General features: G+C 43.9%; 1 protein-coding gene across 1 annotated transcript in view; it reads left to right on the top strand.

Annotated features, from left to right (window-relative positions):
- cntnap2a (contactin associated protein 2a) overlaps nucleotides 1–12,895 on the top strand; it is a 1,656,857-nt gene that overhangs the window by 1,622,745 nt on the left and 21,217 nt on the right. The window lies entirely within an intron of this gene.

The following is a 12,895-nucleotide window of genomic DNA, read 5'->3' on the forward strand; positions in this document are numbered from 1 at the left end:
AAGGGCCATGTCGAAACTCATTTCATGTAAGACTCTTATAGCTGATCGAGAGGCTGCTAGTTCATCAATCTGAGCTGGGCTCAAATCTATTTAGTAGAAGTGAATAATTACACCCCACACTGACCCATCCCCTCCCATTTTGTTTTCCATGCCCATGAAAAGAATGAACTGGAAAATTATACTTTTCTCCTTTTTTTAATATGCCATAATTCGCTGTAATGTGAAACTCCCATTTCTCAATCTGTACTATTTTTAATCCAACAGTTGTGTTTTGGGTTGTGCTTCTGGGTGCAGAGCACAATATATAAAACTGGCCATCACATTTCTTATGTCACTTCCTGCTGTAGATTTGGTATAGAAATCTAAATTGGTGATGGATTCTGTTTAATTAATGCCATTGCCTCCTTCTCCACCACTCCTTCCATACCAAAGTCCCCACCTTGTTTACCCTATAACTCTTCCTTGATTACTCTTCAATCATCCTGTTACCTGCTCCACCCACTGCATTACAACAGAAGTTTGGTGAGATTTGCTCTAATTCTTAGTACTGATTTTATATCAGTGAAAGAAAATTGGTCCCTAGCTATTCACTTTCAATGGGGATACAAGTGAGGTCAGCATATTCCATTCAAACCACATGCATTTTGAGACAAATCCTGTTCAGGGCTACAGTTCAGAAATAGAAAATGTGAACAGGAAGATCTCTGTTTTGACTAATGTTTGCATTTTCTATTTGACTAATGTTGTCATTTATTTCAGAGCTTGTATTGCCTGTATAAATGGAAATTGTGATAATGATAACTCATTCCTTCAGAGCTTTTTTTCTATAAATAGAGTAATTTGCACTTTAGCCTAATGACTTGTACAAACAACTTCTATAAGATAACATCTTATCTGCTGGTCCAATGACAGGCATTTGCTTGTCACGTTCCCCCATTATGAGACATTAGTTCATGACAGATCTCTAAAGGCCAACAATCTAACCTGAGTAAGTAATAAACTACATTTGGCTTTGCCACTAGATAATTTTCCTGTGATGCAATATTGTAAATTGATGTTTCTAGTTTGCACTTACAAATTCTCCAGCAGGTATCATATATCTGCTTTTGCTGTTTTTTAAGTGAGTTAGACACCAACTAGTTTAATATGCTGCAATTAATTAAAGAGCCCTGTTGCCAAAACAATTGCAGTGTTATGGTTCCTGTGGTATATTGAAGATGCTCAATATGTCTTTGCAATTCTAATTTTAAACTTCACTAGGAAACACATATGACTCCTTTATAAGTATAACATTTGTGAATTATGACAACTTCAGATCCCTGAAATAAATTAAGCTATTTTTATATTTCTCTCAACTCATTATGGTGTCCTCAGTGTTTTGTATAGGCTATGTCATGTGTACCCTACCTGAAAGCAGCCCTTAGCTCATTGTCTGCTGATGTTTCATCCTGAGCTATTTTTCTTGGTATTTTTTTTTTATTAGTGGTGATTTGCCATTGCTTTCCACAGTCAGGCAGGACAAAGTGGCAAGTCCCAATTCTACATAAGCCTGAATGGGAATTGAATCCACACTGTTGACACTATTCTCAACCACACTCTAGCCAAAGAGCCAAATGAGCTAATCGGCCATTGTTGCACATATACTTGACTAAAAGAAGGCTACATTTGCTGACATCACAACTGCAGAAGACGGCGCACTTGCCGCAGATGCTATTGCAGTGCCTGTGACGACACTGCCAGCAACCTCCCAGGCACTGCCTGCACCAAAATTGGTGCAGATCAAATTCAGCTCAAAAAGGACACTATATTTTTGCTGGTCTGTTGTTTGCCACCCCTGTTGCTGACTACCCCGCTCCCGACTGCTTGTCACCCCACTCACTGCCCGCTCTCAACCATTTACTACCTCTCTCACCACCTTGCTGGCTGCCCCACTTGCTGCTGCTATCACCACCCCGCTGGCTGCTCCATTTGCAACTGCTCACCACCCTGCCCCCAATCCCTTGCTGCCCCACTCAACACTCCTCTTCTGAGCTCTTGCTGCCTAGCTTGCAGTGTGGCAAGAGGTATCAGGAGTGAGGAGGCAAGTGAGGCAGCAAGGGGTGGAAGTGGGATGGTGAGTTGGAGGTAAGCAGAGTGGTGAAGGATGGGTGGGGCACAACAATGCTGTCAGAGTTAGCAAGAACTGCACATGCACCAGTTCAGTGTCAGGAGTTAGTGACGAAACTTATGAACCACAAAACTTGACTAAAAATAAGATGAATGACTGATTTATTTTGATAAATCTATCCAATCTCTCCAGTTCTGGAATCCAGACACACATTCAACAGAACTGGACTTCTCGCCACCATAACACCTTGGCTCTACTTCATCGTGTTTCCTTTGGTTCACATTGTTAGAATTTTTGTTTTAGCAGGCAGCTCGGCTACTGTCAAAATGCCCCCCTGGAGGGAGCGGAGATTGGTAGTGGCAGGCAGCCAAGTGCAGCATTGCTAGTAATTCTGAGCTGTTATAAAAGTGAGCAAGCCTTGTGAAGCATTTTTCTTTTAAAAAAAAAACTCCTGGCTTCCAGTGCATATCCACACTATTGTTAGACCTGCCTATTTCTATCTCCGTAGCATCTTCTGATTCCATCCCTTGTCTCAGCTCAACTACTGTTGAACGTTTTATCTGTGCCTTGTATCCCTAGACTTGACTATTCTAATGCAATTCTGGCTGGCCTGCCACATTTTACCCTGTATAAAGGTGGTGTCATCCAAAACCCCGTCTTTGTCCAAACATGTACCAAGTCCTGTTCGCCCATTGCCCCTATGCTTGCTGATCTACATGATCATCAGTTAAGCAATGCCTTGATTTTAAAATTCTCAATCTTGTTTTCAAAACCCTCCATGACCTCACCCCTTCCTATCTCGGCCTCTCCTCCCCACAACCTTCTGAGATATCTGTTCTAATTTTGGCCTCTTGAGTATCCCCAATTTTAATCTTTCCAGCTCCCTTCCTCACTTTCCTCCTCTAAGCTGCTCCTTAAAACTTACCTCTTTGACCATGCTTTTCGTCATTGGCCCTAATGTCTCTTTGTGACTTGGTGTCATATTTTGCTTTGGAATACCTTTGTGTTGCACCTTTGCACGTTTTATTACATTCAGTACAAGTTGCTGTTCTTGGCTTGTACTCCTGCTGATTTTGCTTCAACAGCCTATTTTCTCTCTTTTTGAGCTGTGAAGTTAATTGCCCTAGACTTTCCAGTGTTAACAGATTAAGTATCACCCTTTGTTGCTTCAACACAGCAAAATACCAGGCACAGACCTTTGGCCCTGGCACCCAAGCTGCAAATGACAGAAATTAGTGAGGGTGATATTTAAATCTGTTAACACTGGAAAGTCTAGGGCAATTAACTTCACAGCTCAAAAAGAAAGGAGAGAGTCATCATGGCACAGAAGGAGGCCATTCGGCCCATAGAATCCATGCTGGTTCTTTGTAGGCCAATCTAATCAGTCTGTCCCCATTGTCCTGCAAGTTTATTTCCCTCAAGTGCCTATCCAGTTTCCTTTTGAAATCATTGATGTCTCCGCTTCCACCATCCTCGTAGCTAGAGTGTTCCAGGTCATTAGCCGGCAGCTTAGCTACTGTCAAAATGCCCCCCTGGAGCAAAACCATGTCTTTGTCCAAACATGTACCAAGTCCTGTTCACCCATCACCCCTATGCTTGCTCGCTGTATATATAAAAAAAAAAGTTCTTCCCCCCTGTAACTCTTGCCCAAAATCTTAAATTTGCATCCCCTAGTCTTTGTAACATCAGCTATTGGGAAGAGTTTTCTTTGTCTACCTTATCTAAATTTGTCATTGTGTTGTGCACTTTCTCCTCAATCTCCTTTGCTCCAGGGAAAATAATCTACTTTCTCTAACCTAACCTTGTAGCCCTCATCCTTGGACCCACTCTCATGTCCATCGTAGAGCGTGGTGACTAGAACTGGACGCAATACTCTATTTGTGGCCTAACCAGAGCTTTATAAATGTTTACCATAATGTTCTTGCCTTTGTACCCAATAGTTCTATTTATGAATCCCAAGATCCCATGTGATTTGCTAAGCACTCTCAATATCCCCTGCCACCTTCAAGGATCAAATCACATGCACACCCAGGTTCCTTTGTTCATGAAAACTCTTCAGAATGGTCATTAAGTCTATCTTGCCTCTCCTTAACCATTTCTGCCAAAATGCCTCGTCTCTAACTTGTCTGTATTCAATTCCATCTGCCCCTTGTCAGCCCATTGTGCTAGCCTGTGATTTGCTGCAGTCAATTGGTATCATGCTCAGTGTTTACACGCCTTCAAGTTTGGTATGATGTGACAAATTTTGAAATTTTACTGTGTATCCCGTTATCCAAGTCATTTATATAAGTCACAAAAGTAGTGTTCCTAAATGACTATTGGAGAACATTCTACATCCTGAAAAACAAACACTTAACATGGTTCACTATTTCCTGTCCACGAGTCAATTTTTTCATCCAAACAGACACCGATCCTATTCCCTGAGCCTTAATTTTGATACCCAGCCATTTATGTGGTGCTCTGTCAAGTGCTTTCTCAAAATACATATGGACAACATCCAATGAATTCCCTTCATCAACTTCCTATTCCTTCATCAAAAAATTAAATTACAAACCCCTGATGACCCTTCTCAATTAATAGTTATTTATAGCACAGAACTTGAGTATTGCTGAAAAAAGAGATTTTTTGTCGAAGCTTTTTGTCTTATACTCATCAGTACAATTGACAAGAAAGTATCCATGTCAAGGGAAACAGCATATTTGTACTGTATGAGCAGAGAGTGCTGATTGGTTGGCAAGTGGACTGTGGTAGAGATGTTGCCATGGAGAATGCACAAGTAGATTGTGACTGACAGTTAACTGCCAAGCATTGTGTGAAATTTAAACCAGTCAATTTGACTCTGGTCAAGACATTGCCCTGGAGAATGAACCAGCGAATGATTGTCACTTATTTCATTAGCTGAAACAGGCGCAATGTGTGCACATGTTCTTTCTGTCTGCAAAGAACAGGGCCCTGTGTATTAATATATGTAGCTTCCAGTACACACAAGTGCACCACATTGTGAGCCCAAATGATGATCTTAAATTGGTTGTCAGTGTAATTCTTAGCACACTAAGGATTATTTAGCCAATCGCAGGAATCACATCTAATGTTAGACACTATGTTTTGAATTTTGCAAGCACGGGCTGGTTGGGTACAGTCTGTATCTTGCCCATTGCAAACAGCGGAAGGGACATGCTGTTTGATATGATCTGCCAGTCTTTGGGAAGAGCCAGTGCGAAGCTAGGTATGTAGGCCATATGTCCCAATTAACTCAAAAGTCTTCAAGTATCTTATTAATTTTTCTACTTATTTTTGCTCATAAAAACCATGTACACCGTTGATGTTAATCTGACTGCCTTGTAGTTACCAGGAAATACCTGTCTTGAACAAGGGTGCCACATTTGTCACACTCCAGTCCTTTGCACCTCTTCTGTATCTATCCTCCCACCACCTCCACCTGCTTCCTTTAGGAACCTGGGATGCAAGTCACCCAGACTAGGTGACTTATATACTCTCAGAAAATCCAACCTTTCCAGTACATCCCGCCTTTCAATTTTTACCTCTCTGTACCTGTACTTTCTCTGCTTCGACCAATATTCTGCCAGTATCTTCTTCCTTAGTAAATACCAATGTAGAGTATTCATTAAGTATCCTAGCCTTGCCCTGTGCTTTTATGCATATTTCATCCTCAAGTAGTCAGATGATATCATTTTTTGCTTTTCATCCTGAACCAAAGGGATTTTGTCCTTCTCTCCTGAAGGACACCCTCTCTTTTCAACACAAAATCTGTCAAAATCAGTACTGCCAGCCCACCTCCCTTTTTCCTTTGTATCTTATCTGAACACTTTGGGCGGGAAATTCCTGCCCCAAGTCAATGGACCTTTTGCTGGTCCGTCAAATTATCCATCACGCCTGCTGCGATACCCACGGTGGGTGGGACCAGAAAATTTGGGCATTTATTTGTGAATATTAGTTGCCCAGCTCTCGCTATTTTTAAGTCACATTTCCATTATTGACATTACATATTCCCGCACAGCTATTTGTACTTGTAACTCACTAACCTTATTCAACATGCTTTGTGCATTTGCATACATGCATTCTAAAACTATCTTTGTAGACATGTTCTACAAGGTTCCTGCTTTGTGGAACTTGTTATTGATTTAATTTCGCCACTCCAATTCTCCAGCAATTTGTAAGTTATTTAATAAATCTACTTTTGCTTGGACAAGACTTAACCAATTAAGGCAAAATAGGTCTATTTGGATAGTAAATCATAGAAATTTTATTATAGTAAAGGTATCCTTAAACTTAGGACAGTGACTTTTACAGCTTTAGACAGTTGCGCATCCTGCTAAGATAGGTCAGAATTCACCCTCTCAGGACTCTGACTTGGACTCTAATGTAACAAAAACAAAAATAGCTGGAAAAACTCAGCAGGTCTGACAGCATCTGCAGAGAGAAATACAGTTGACGTTTCGAGTCCGTATTACTCTTCATCAGACTCTAATGCACTTGAGGAGATTGACACATTTTTGTTGCAATTCTGAAGGCAACACTGTATGGGACCCCTATTTTTAATCTTTAGATGACCATCTTGCCATGTCGGAGTCAGGCTATTGTTGACTTAATGATTGGTTCTAGCTGATGTTAGGTGGATTTAATTGCCTCTTAATTACATCTTCCAGTTGATAACACGTGGTTCCAAAGGGCAGTAATATATCATCCATGTCGAACAATGGCTTCTTTACTCTACAAGTTTTAACCTGATTTTGAACCATTAAGCCAGACTTCTACAAGGCCATAACAAAAACAGAATTACCTGGAAAAACTCAGCAGGTCTGGCAGCATCGGCGGAGAAGAAAAGAGTTGACGTTTCGAGTCCTCTGAGTATCAAGCCATTGTTTCCAGGACTGTCACTGACCTCATCTCCTCTGGAGATCTTCCTCCCACAGCTTCCAACCTGATAGTCGCCCAACCTTGGACGGCCCGCTTCTACCTCCTACCCAAAATCCACAAACAGAACTGTCCTGGTAGACCGATGGTGTCAGTTTGCTCCTGCCCCACGGAACTCATTTCTCGTTATCTTGACTCCCTTCTCTCTGCCCTTGTCCAGTCCCTTCCCACCTACATCCATGATTCCTCTACACCTTACGTCACATCAACAATTTCCAGTTCCCTGGCCCCAACCGCTTCCTCTTCACCATGGACGTCCAATCCCTCTACACCTCCATCCCCCACCAGGATGGTCTGAGAACCCTTAGCTTCTTCCTCGAACAGAGGCCCAAACAATCCCCATCCACCACTACTCTCCTCTGTCTGGCTGAACTTATTCTCACACTGAACAATTTCTCCTTCAACTTCTCTCACTTCCTCCAAATAAAAGGTGTGGCTATGGGTACCTGCATGGGCCCCAGCTATGCCTGTCTCTTTATGGGGTATGTGGAACATTCCTTGTTCCAGTCCTACTCCGGCCCCCTTCCACAACTTTTTCTCCGGTACATCCTTCGGTGCTGCTTCATGCTCTCGTCGGGACTTGGAAAAATTTATTAATTTTGCTTCCAATCTCCACCCCTCCATCATTTTCACATGGTCCATCTCTGACACTTTCCTTCCCTTCCTTGACCTCTCTGTCTCAATCTCTGGTGATAGACTGTCCACCAATATCCATTACAAGCCTACCGACTCCCACAGCTACCTCAACTACAGCTCCTCACACCCCGTTTCCTGTAAGGACTCCATTCCATTCTCTCAGTTCCTTCGCCTCCGTCGCATCTGTTCTGATGATGCTACCTTCAAAAAACAGTTCCGCTGACATGTCCTCCTTCTTCTTTATCCGAGGTTTTCCACTCACGTTGACAGGGCCCTCAACTGTGTCCGGCCCATCTCCCGCGCATCCGCCCTCATGCCTTCTCCTCCCTCCCAGAAACATAATAGGGTCCCCCTTGTATTCACTTATCACCCCACCAGCCTCTGCATTCAAAGGATCATCCTCCACCATTTCCGCCGACTCCAGCTTGATGCCACCACCAAACACATCTTCCCTTCACCTCCCCCCCCGCCCCGGCGGCATTCCGTATGGATCGTTCCCTCCGGGACACCCTGGTCCACTCCTCCATCACCCCCTACTCCTCAACCCCCTCCTATGGCACCTCCCCATGCCCATGCAAAAGATGCAACACCTGCCCCTTCACTTCCTCTCTCCTCACCGTCCAAGGGCCCAAACACTGCTTTCAAGTGAAGCAGCACTTCACTTGCATTTCCCCCAACTTTGTGTACTGCATTCATTGCTCCCAATGCGGTCTCCTCTACATTGGAGAGACCAAACGTAAACTGGGCGACCGCTTTGCAGAACACCTGCAGTCTGTCCGCAAGAATGACCCAAACCTCCCTGTCGCTTGCCATTTTAACACTCCACCCTGCTCTCTTGCCCACATGTCTGTCCTTGGCTTGCTGCATTGTTCCAGTGAAGCCCAATGCAAACTGGAGGAACAGCACCTCATCTTCCGACTAGGCACTTTACAGCCTTCCGGACTGAATATTGAATTCAACAACTTTAGATCTTGAACTCCCTCCTCCATCCCCACCCCCTTTTTGTTTCTTTCCCCCTTTCTTTTGTTTTTTCCAATATTTTATATAGGTTTTTCTTTTCCCACCTATTTCCATTATTTTTAAATCTTTTATGCCCTGCTAGCCTTTCCACCCCACCCCCACTAGATCTGTACCTTGAGTGCCCTACCATCCATTCTTAATTAGCCCATTCGTTTAGATAATTTCACTACCTTCAACACCTCCGTGTTCTTTTGTCTGTGACATCTTTTGATTATCTGCTCCTATCACTGCTTGCTTGTCCCTACAACCACACCACCACCCCACCCCCCCCCCCCAACTTCTTCCCACCCCGACCTTAAACCAGCTTATATTTCACCCCTTTCCTAAGATTCACTCAGTTCTGTTGAAGGGTCATGAGGACTCGAAACGTCAACTCTTTTCTTCTCTGCCGCCGATGCTGCCAGACCTGCTGAGTTTTTCCAGGTAATTCTGTTTTTGTTTTGGATTTCCAGCATCCACAGATTTTTATTTTTATTTCTACAAGGCCATGATAATGAACCTTATCAGGGTTCAGAAAGATTCCTTTGTTTAGACTGTATTTTGCTGAGACAGCACTTTCTAAAGACTTTAAACTTTCTTAGTTATTGTACATTAATACTTTAAATGAAAACCCAGTCTTTCTAATGTACATATTAATTACATTAGGTTATAATTAGTGAATTAATGTTCACCACTTTTACAATAATCTGTATCATGACTGACTACTACTCAATATAGTAATTTGATCAGTACATGTAGTTAATACAGAATACAAAATGACTTCTTCAGCCACATGCTATTAGTAAAATGGCTTCCTTGTTAGTTATTACAGCTTTCACACATGCAGTTATACCTACAGCTTTATGGAAAAAATTATATCACAAGCAAATGCAAATAGCCGAGATTCAAACCCCATTGTGTATCAATGCTCATGTTATCAGGGACCATTTGTGTGGGCAGTGGGAACACTGTCAACTGAGAGAAAACAGTTTATGAAAAGAAACATTTATTGAGACGATTTTGAGAGCAGCTTGATGTCCAACATTCTGGGAGACGAAGAGACAATAGAGGGAAGAAACTTCCTCCCCTGTTCCGTGGGACCTCTATACCTGCCCTCTGTGTCATTGGTACTGATGTGTAGCACAACTACTGACCTGCTCCCCTGCCCCTGCAGTTTATTCTGCAACCTCTCCATAGTGTCCTTTACCCAAGCACCAGAAAGGCGACACACCATGTGGGATTCTCAAAGACGGTTACAAAAATGCCTGTCCATACTTGACTTCATCCTCTCCAAACTGCCTGCTGCAGATGCATCTGTCCATGGCATCGATACGAGTGACCATTGCACACACTTTGTGGAGACGAAGCCCCATCTTCACTTTGAGGATACCCTCATCATGTTGTGTGGCACTACCGCTGTGCTAAATGGGATCGATTTCAAACAGATCGAGCACTCAAGACTGGGCATCCATAAGGTGCAGTGGGCCATCAGCAGCAGCAGAATTGTACTCAACCACAATCTGTAACTTCATGGCCTGGCATATCCCCCATTTACCATTACCACCAAGCCAGGGGATCAACCCTGGTTCAATGAAGAGTGCAGGAGGGCATGCCAGGAGCAGCACCAGGCATATCTAAAAATGAAGTGTCAACCTGTGAAACTACAACACAGGACTACTTGCGTGCCAAACAGCATGAGCAGGAAGTGAAAGTGCTGAACAATCCCACAACCAGTGGATCAGATCTAAGCTCTACAGTCTTGTCACATCCAACCGTGAATGGTAGTGGACAATTAAACAACTCACTGGAGGAGGAGGCTCCACAAATATACCCATTTTCAATGATGGGGGAGTAAGTCAGTGCCAAAGATAAGGTTGAAGCATTTGCAACAAACTTCAGCCAGAAATGCCGAATGGGTGATCCATCTCCACCTCCTCCAGAGGTCCCCAGCATCACAGATGCCAGTCAATTTGATTCACTCCACATGATATCAGAAAATGGCTGAAGGCACTGGATACTGCAAAGGCTACAGGCCCTGACCATATTCTAACAATAGTACTGAAGACTTGTGCTCCAGAACTTGCTGTGCTCTGAGCCAATCTGTTCCAGTACAACTACAACATTGGTATCTACCCAGCAATGTGGAAAATTGCCCAGGTGTGTACAATCCACAAAAAGGAGGACGAATCTAACCTGGCGAATTACCGCCCCATCAGTCTACTCTCAATCGTCAGAAAAGCGATGGAAGGGATCATCAATAGTGCTATCAAGCGGCACTTGCTTAGCAATACCCTGTTCACTGACACTCAGTTTGGGTTCCACCAGGGCCACTCAGCTCTTGACCAAATACAGCCTTGGTTCAAACACGGACAAATGAGCTGAACTCAGCTCGGGTGAGATGAGAGCGGCCGTCCTTGACATCAAGGCAGCATTTGACCGAGTGTGGCAACAAGGAGTCCTAGCAAAACTGGAGTCAATGGGAATTGGGGGGAAAACTCTCCACTGGTTGGAGTCGGACCCAGCACAAAGGAAGATGGTTGTGGTTGGTGGAAGTCAATTATCTCAGTTCCTGGACATCACTACAGGAGTTCCTCAGGGTAGTGCCCTCAGCCCAACCACCTTCAGCTGATTCACCAATGACCTTCCTTCTGTCATAAGTTCGGAAGAGGGGATGTTCGCTGATGATTGCACAATGTTCACCATTCATGACTCCTCAGATACTGAGGCAGTCCATGTCCAAATGCAGCAAGACCTGGACAACATCCAGGCTTGGGCTCACAAGTGGCAGGTAACATTCGTGCCACACAAGTGCCAGGCAATGACCATCTCCAAGAAGAGAGAATCTAACCATCACCCCTTGACATCCAATGGCATTACTTTTGCTGAATCCCCCACTATAAACATTCTCGGGGTTCCCATTGACCAGAAACTGAACTGGACTAGCCATATAAATACTGTGGCTACAAGAGCAGGTCAGAGGCTAGGAATCCTGCAGTGAGTAACTCACCACCTGACTCCCCAAAGCCTTTCCACAATATACAAAGCACAAGCCAGGAGTGTGATGGAATACTCTCCCCTTGCCTGGATGAGTGCAGCTCCAACAACACTCAAGAAGATTGACACCATCCAGGACCATGCAGCCTGCTTGATTAACAGTCCATCCACAAACATTTACTCCCTCCACCACCAGCACAGTAGCAACAATGTACAAGACACACTGCAGAAACTCACCAAGGCTTCTTAGGCAACACATTCCAAACCCAAGACCTCTACCATCTAGAAGGACATAGGCAGCAGATACACGGGAATACCACCACCTGGAAGTTCCCCTCCAAGCCACTCACCATCCTGACTTGGAAATATATCACTATTCCTTCACTGTCGCTGGGTCAAGATCCTGGAAGTCCCTCCCTAATAGCACTGTGGGTGTCCCTATGCCTCATGGACTGCAGCGGTTCAAGAAGGCAGCTCACCACTACCTTTTGAAGGGCAATTAGGGATGGGCAGTAAATGCTGGTCTAACCAGTGAAGCCCACATCCCTTGAATGAATTTTTTTAAGAATTCACCCTCACCCACCCTCATGCACTCTCATCCATTCTCACAGTGGGTGAGTGACCACCTTGAGACTGGGAGTGAGCTGGCCACACACTCACCCTGTTAGACTCTAATATTCATCTTTATTTATTACTTATTTTTTGCTCAGCAAATTGTTTTATTTCATAGCTCATTTTTTGTTTCAAATTCATGTTTAATGTTCTGCTAAACTTTATCTTTCCAAAATTTGCTCATCGCCCCTCAGGGAGAAAAATTTTGAAATGTGGCCCCTCATGCAAAAGCTTTGGACAAGCTTGGTATAGTCTTTTGTTCTTAGTGGCAGTGGTCTAGACTGTTCTCCTTCAGGGTGTCTGTGGTGCTAAGTAACTAGTTGAAAGTGGCACACGCTCCTCCCCCCGCCCCCCCACCCGGAACTCCTGCACTTCCTTCCTATTCCTACCCTTCCAGTAGACCACCCATCTGCAATCTTGAGCTCATTCCAAGAAATGCAGCCTCCCTGATGCTCGGTATGACTCCTGCTACTGCTTAGCTCGAAAACCGTGAGCTTGCGCTCAAGCAACTGAAGACAGTTCCTAAACATGATGCAGTAGGTGTCAGCTACCCCTCCGTGATCTAAAAAAGAAATCTCTATTCCCATCTTTGCGAATCTAGTTAATAACTTG

This window comes from Carcharodon carcharias, chromosome 3 (genome assembly GCF_017639515.1).
Source record: "Carcharodon carcharias isolate sCarCar2 chromosome 3, sCarCar2.pri, whole genome shotgun sequence".
Taxonomy (NCBI): Eukaryota; Metazoa; Chordata; class Chondrichthyes; order Lamniformes; family Lamnidae; genus Carcharodon; species Carcharodon carcharias.